Raw genomic sequence first — 7,347 nt, forward strand, 5'->3', positions numbered from 1 at the left:
CACGAGTCGTGTTTGATTCAAGTTTATGATTGAGTGTTCTGAATTTGATTTGTCGTGGTAATTGTGTTGAAATTGCTAAGTGATATGAATTGTTTATTGTGCGTAAGTGTGATGGGTTGTAAAACTATTTCGAAACTCAGTTTGTCGTGGTAATCGTGTGGGAATTGCTAAGTGTTAAGATGTGGGTTTGTGTATGAATGGGATTGGATTAGTTTATGTATTTTTGGAAGGATAAGCAGAGAAATCGATTTCCCAATCGATTTGATGAGTTGCAGGGACTTTGCTAGATTGGCAAAATCAATTTGCCAATCGATTTTGTGATCTGTTTTTCAAAACCATTTAAGAAATCGATTTGGAAATCGATTGGCCTTAAGTCAGGAACTCAGCAAAACTGACAAAATCGATTTGGCAATCGATTTGGCCACACAGGAACTCAGCAGAACTGACAAAATCGATTTGGCAATCGATTGGCTCAGTAGGAATTCTTATTTTGAGTTAGATAACAGATTGCCCAATTGATTTATCAATGTTTTGGTCAGTGATGTATTACTTGATTTATCAATGTTTTGGTCAGTGATGTATTACTTGATGGATTTAACAGATTGCCCACAGGAACTTTATTTTGATTTCATTTTTAATTGGCAAGCATTACATGAACTTTTAGCATATGAGAAATCCTTTTAAGGTGCATGCTTAGTTGAAAGGTTATTTTGTGCATTTAAAACTTAAATGTTATGTGTTATCTGTTAATTTCGGTTGGTGACCCTTTACAACTATTGTGGAAATCTGGGCTTTGCCCTCAGATGAGAGTCAGGACGATCCTGCCGGTTCGTACCCTGCGGATGGAAATGCTTGACTGGAGCTATGTAGGAGGATCTCACGGGGCGCGTGGAGATCACTATGGGTGTATAGTTTTTTGGTAGGATGATCAGATTAGGTTGATGTATAGGGACTAGACGTCCTTCTTTTGGGGTTGCAGTATTTTAATTCGGAAAACTGTACCCATACTAATATTGTCTGTTTGACATGTTATTTATGATGGGGTCTATGTACCACCTTTTGAAGTGTAAATACTTTGGATTCGTATTTTGAGAAACTTTTCCGCTGCTTGTAAATTATAATGACTCAATTATTTATCCAAAGGTATTTCCTTATTTGTTTTCCTCTGTTTTATTTTAATCTCTTTTGAAAAAAAAAATACACATTCGCTTTGAAAATCGGGGTGTTACAGGGATCACAGAGATATTGTTCGACGGATATAAATAATTTGGTGTGCTGTATAAACCAAATCATATATTTTGTGCTATGATCATACATAGGATATATGCTCGACATGATGCATGTTTTTCTAATACATATGCATCTTCACCAACATCGCCAAACGTATCCTTGAGCCACTTTAATTTAATAGAATTACCTTTTGTTGCTCCCTAAGGTGGGATAACTCCTAAGTAATTTTGACAAACTTCTTTAACGTGCACAAAATTTGAACCATTAACAGGAAAATCAGAAACATTTAATCCTAAAATGCAATATACATCTTCCAAAGTTATTGTGCATTCACATATTGCTTATGCTCTTGTGGAAGGTGAGACAAAAGAGGGTTGGAGTTTCTTTTTGAGAAATTTGAAAAAATACGTCACTCCACACGCCAACATTTGTTTTACTTCAGATAGACACGAATTCATTAAGAGTTCTTATAATAATCAGAAAAATGGGTGGCAAGATCCTCCGTCAAAGAATATGTTTTGCGTTCGACATATTTCACAAAATTTTGCAAGGGAGTTTAAGGACAATGCTTTGAAGAAAAAAGTTATTTCTATGTGTAATAATTTTATTCTTAATTTTTATAATTAGTGTAATTTATAATAATTTCATTCTTAATTTTTATAATTAGTGTAATAATACATTGTTATTATTTCAATATACTTTGCTCGATCAATGAGCCTACATATCGATACTACTGAAGAAAAATCGGCATAGTAAACTCGGAGGCTTTGAAATGGTTAGACAACATACCGCAACAAGATTGGATTCAAACATTCGATGGAGGTAGTCGTTGGGGTCAGATGACAACCAACATTGTGGAGTCGATCAATGGAGTATTAAAAGGCACGCGCAACCTTCCCATCACTGTTTTGGTCCAATCAACTTATTTTAAAACAGGGACACTGTTTCCAACCATTGGAAAACAATATGCATCTATTTTAGATTTTGGCCAGGTATACACAGAAACTTGCATAAATTTTAAGAAATTGGAAATAAGTAAATCCAATAGTCATAGAGTCGATAGTTTTGATCGGAGCAACGATACTTTCATGGTCCACGAGATAGTAGTTCCAAGAGAACGACGACCAATTGGTCATTTTTGTGTAAACCTTCCTAACAAGTGGTGCGATTGTGGGAAATATCAAGCTAAACATATGCCTTGTTCACATGTGATAGCAGCATGTTCTAGCATAAAATATGATTGTTGGAGCCTTATACCTGATGTTTACAAGGTGGAAATGTTACTAAAAGTCTACGACAAAGCGTTCCAAATCATACCAAACGAAGGATATTGACCACAATATGAAGGTGTTAAGGTGTGTCACAATCCACTAATGCAGAGAGTTAAGAAAGGTCGCCCAAACAACAAACACATTAGAACAGAAATGAACACTACAAAAAGAGTATCAAGAAAATGCGGATTATGTCGGGTCTCTAGTCATACTAGGAAACATTGTTCAAACGCTGCTCGCAAATCTACTCAAATTTGATGTATTTTTTTCTTCAATTTTAATGTATTTTCTTTGAAATTTATAATATAATTTACTATTTTTAAATGTAATTATTTTTAATTATAGTTATAATTATTATTTATTAATGTATTTTATTTTACTTTATTATTAGTATTTTTTAAATAATTGAATTAATTTTAATTTATTAAATAATTAATAACAATTATTAAAATGAAAAAAAAAAGGCAATTGCTAGTAGCGCTCTATGAGAAAGCGACCTCCTATTTAGTTTTAAAAAAAATGGCCATCAGCGAGTCATTTTTTCGCTGTGTGACATTTTGGTTATAAAAAAAAGGATATTTTAAAAAACAATCCATGTTAAACTAAATATTAAAAAATAATAGGATAAGTGTATCATATTCTCTCCTTATCATTAGACGGGCCTAAATAAATCATGATGTAAATTTAAACAAGAGAGGAATAAAAGAGCAGATCAAGTGATTCGATGAAGATCAAGTAATTCTGATGGAAGAATCTAAATCATCTGATCCAATTAAACTAAGGTATTTAGTATCTTTAATTAATTTACTTTCACACTTTCTAATGTCTTTTGTGGCTAATATTTCTAAAGATAATGGAAAAAAAATTTATAATTAATGTAAAATAATTTAAAAAATCAACAATTTGAATTGACGGTTTGTATAAAAATTTTTTTGCACATGCATGACCATTGAACCAAAAGGCAAAACTTAGATGCATTTTAGATATTTTTCGTATGGTTTTTAACTTAATCTTGATTATATTAAATTCATAATTTCTCAAGGTTATATAGAAATGTATGAATCAAATTAACATAAATATACATTGTTATTGCTATAGTGAAAAACGCAAAGAAGATCAAGTGATTCTAATGGAAGAATCTAAATCCTCTGGTCTAATTAAAACAAAGTATTCAATATCTTTAATTAATTTACCTTCACGCTATTATGCTGTCTTTTATTTCAAAAAATAATAGAAAAAATGATAATGCAATGTCAACGTAAATTTATCAACAATTTATAATGACGAGACCCGTTTAAACAAAAATCAATTTTTTGGCACTAAAGAAAATGCATGTATTTAATCATTTTTTGGTACTTGTATTTTTTATATTGTCTAATTTTGAAAATATATATAAATATATATATACAGATCATTGATTAAAAAAGTTATTTAAAGTGACAAAGACATGTATGTGAAAGTAACTATAATCTCATTGATATTATGTTTGATATTGATTATCTTTTTATATTAAATGTTATTATGGTGCTAAATTAGAATATGATGTCATCACATTGTCTCACCTCTTATTATATCAATTTTATTATATCAATTAAATGTTATTAAGATCGATCAAGTTTTGTTCTATATATATTCTATTCTTGATTGTAAATGTTATCCGGGTTAATTGGCAAAAAAAATCTCTAATTATTATATAATTACAATTATTTGACCTTGTCTTTGGTAACAGTAATTTGTTAATACATGTTGGATACACATGCTTTGTTATAGTATTTCTGGTTTAACATAGTCTTTGTTAATTTCTTATTTTTTATTTTAATTAATAAAATACTTGTGCCGAAATATGAATATTATAATTTTTTCTCATATAATAATTAAAGAAAATTAATTAAATAAATAATATCTTATTTATACAATAAATAAATGATTTATATTTTATTATGATTAATAATAAACAAATAAATTTGAAATTGATAATAAGTTGTAGTTCTTTTTTATGTTCTTTTTTCAAAATATATTTGATCAAAAATACAATAAATATTATAATTAATAATTTATATGTATTCGTTGAAAATGAAATTATTAGATGAAAATAAATTGATACAAACAATAAATTACATTCCACAATGATCAAATATAATTGTTCAATAAAAATTTCTTTTTAAAATTATAGAGGGAATTATGTGTTTTATTTTTAAAACTATAAAACAATTTTATGTTGCATCTATCAATTTCAATTTAATCAGAGCCGATAAAGAGTAAGGCTAACAAAGCGAGCGTTTTATCCTCTAAAAAACAAATAAAAAATTATTTCATAAAAAAATCTCAAATATTTTTTTATTTAAGAAAAAAGCCTCAATTTTTTTTAGTTAAGAAAAAGGCATCATATTTTAATATTTTTAAAACTAAAACCGATAAAATCTTATATAAATTAAATAAAATATTTTTACTAGAAATTATTTAATACTCTTTTTAATACAGGTTAACGAAGGGAGTATCAATAAGAGAAATATTAGTTACAAATTAAAAAATTACGAGACAATAAGTGAATGAGAAATATTAGTTATAAATTGAAAAATCATGAGACAACTAGTGAACATATGACTAACATGAGTTATTGGAGTTGTACAAAGTATACATACTATTTTCTTCTTCAACTAAAATATGAAAAAATTTACATGAGTTCTTGATGTTGTCGCAAATCTGCTGAAACGTGTTATTTCATTTTTTGAAAAAATATAAAGAAAATAAATTTGAAATGCCATTAATTTTGCTAAAGAAAACTTCTATAGTTATTAAAAAAAATATTAATAATTTATTTATTAAATTTTGAAAAGACTCAGTCTAATAATTTCGTTTTAGGCCTCATAATGTGTTGGACCAGTCCTGGATTTAATTTAATCCATATACTATCTACATGAACTAAATAAACTATTTTATTTATTTTGATTTAAAAATGATAATCAAATTATTAAAAATATTAATATAACGAAGAGAGGCCGTAAATGAAAATAGATGTTCACTCAAGAGAGAACATGGATAGATGATTTGCTATAAGGATTAATGCAGCCACATTGACAATGTGTATATATAGATAAATTGGTTGAGACACAGTGACGATGTGTATAATAGATAAATTGGTTGTCATTATCGGATTATTATCTCTTCCTTTTTTCTTGATTTTTTTGTTTATATTACTTTTTTTTTTATAAATAAATTGGTTGAGACACAGTGACAATGTGTATATATAGATAAATTGATTGTTATTATCAGATTATTATCTCTTCCTCCTTTTTTGATTTTTTTGTTTTTTTTTTTTTTTGTGTTTTTTTTATTAGAGGAAGATTATTGTTAAAACAATATTGGGATCTGCAACAAAAAATTAACCAACAAAAATAGAAGACAAATAGTTGCAGAAAAAACAAAACAGAGAACGTTCTTGGTTTTCTGCTGAAAACGGAGAACGTTCTTGAACAAAACTGGAAATCAGAAAATGGAGACTGCTTATCATTCTTCTTTTTGCAGTTTTGTAAACCAGTTTTCTCAATATAATTAAACGAAAATTAAAGAAAGATAGGAGAAGAATAACACTCAAATCTTTACATGTTCAGTCTCAATTGATGAGACCTATGTCACGGGCAAACAAGCAAGATTAATCCACTATTGTTAATTGAACCTTACAAGATTAAGGCAGTCTCGAGATTGATCTCCTAGTATCTATCATTGTTTATAAACTAGCAATACTAGCCTTTTCACACAATCTTTCTTTCTCTCCCTTAATCTTTTTTCTCTGAATTTCTCTGAATATCGAATTGCATATGTCTTTCTCTCAATCAACAATTTCCACTTACAACAACACATTACGACATCCACAATGGATTTTTAGCTATAGTATTTAAAGACAAACTTCTTAACTAACTATAATTAACATTGTCTTAACTAAATTCAATTATAACTAACTAACTCCAAGTTGTTACTGATTTGAGATACACTTCCACAATTCTCCACCTTGACTCAATATCAGAATAATTCAATCATTGACCTTGCTGCCATTGCTTCAGTTTTACTCTTTGTCAAAGCCAACTATGTCCAAGCAATGCTTGAACTTAGCTTGTGAAAGTGATTTAGTGAATGCATCAGTTGGGTTGTCCTCAATTGCAATCTTCTCAACTGAAAACTTGATTTGAATCAATCACATCCCTTATGAAGTGATACTTAACATCAATGTGTTTAGACTTATTATGATACACTTGAGGCTTGGATAAGTGTATAGCACTTTGACTATCACAATAAATTCAAACAAAATTTTGATTTATTCCTAGTTCACCAATAAGTCCTTTCATCCATAAAGCTTCTTTAACACCTTTAGTAAGCGCAATGAATTCAGCTTGAGTTGTAGAAAGTGTTACCACCGACTGTGAAATTGATTTTCTAGTTTCCATGTTTCCAGCATAATCCGAGTCCACATATCCTTTGATTGGTTCCTTGCCATGATGAGTCTTTTTGAATTTTAAACCTGTTGTTAGTGAGTCATTTAAGTACCTCATAATCCACTTGAGTGCAGACCAATGTAGTGCTCCTGGATCAGTCATAAATCTGCTAACAACATTCACAGCATAAGCCAAATCTGGTCTGTTGTAGATCATTTCGTACATTATGTTGCCAACTCCACTAGATAAGGAATGATACTCATTCTTTGTCTTTCCTCATCAGTCTTAGGTGAGTCTTGCATAGACAATTTGTAATTATGTTGCAGAGGAGTAGTAACTTGTATTGCCTCATGCATTCTATATTTAGTGATACTTTCTTCAAGTAGGCAGCTTGAGAAAGAAATAGTTTCCCCTTC

The 7,347-nt window shown here is 29.2% G+C and overlaps 1 pseudogene; it reads right to left on the reverse strand.

The window, feature by feature from the left end:
• Positions 1-7,147, reverse strand: part of LOC140918880 (uncharacterized) — a 49,474-nt pseudogene extending 42,327 nt beyond the window's left edge.
• Between the last annotated feature and the right edge of the window lie 200 nt (positions 7,148-7,347).

This window comes from Cicer arietinum, chromosome 1 (genome assembly GCF_000331145.2).
Source record: "Cicer arietinum cultivar CDC Frontier isolate Library 1 chromosome 1, Cicar.CDCFrontier_v2.0, whole genome shotgun sequence".
NCBI classification, from domain to species: domain Eukaryota; kingdom Viridiplantae; phylum Streptophyta; class Magnoliopsida; order Fabales; family Fabaceae; genus Cicer; species Cicer arietinum.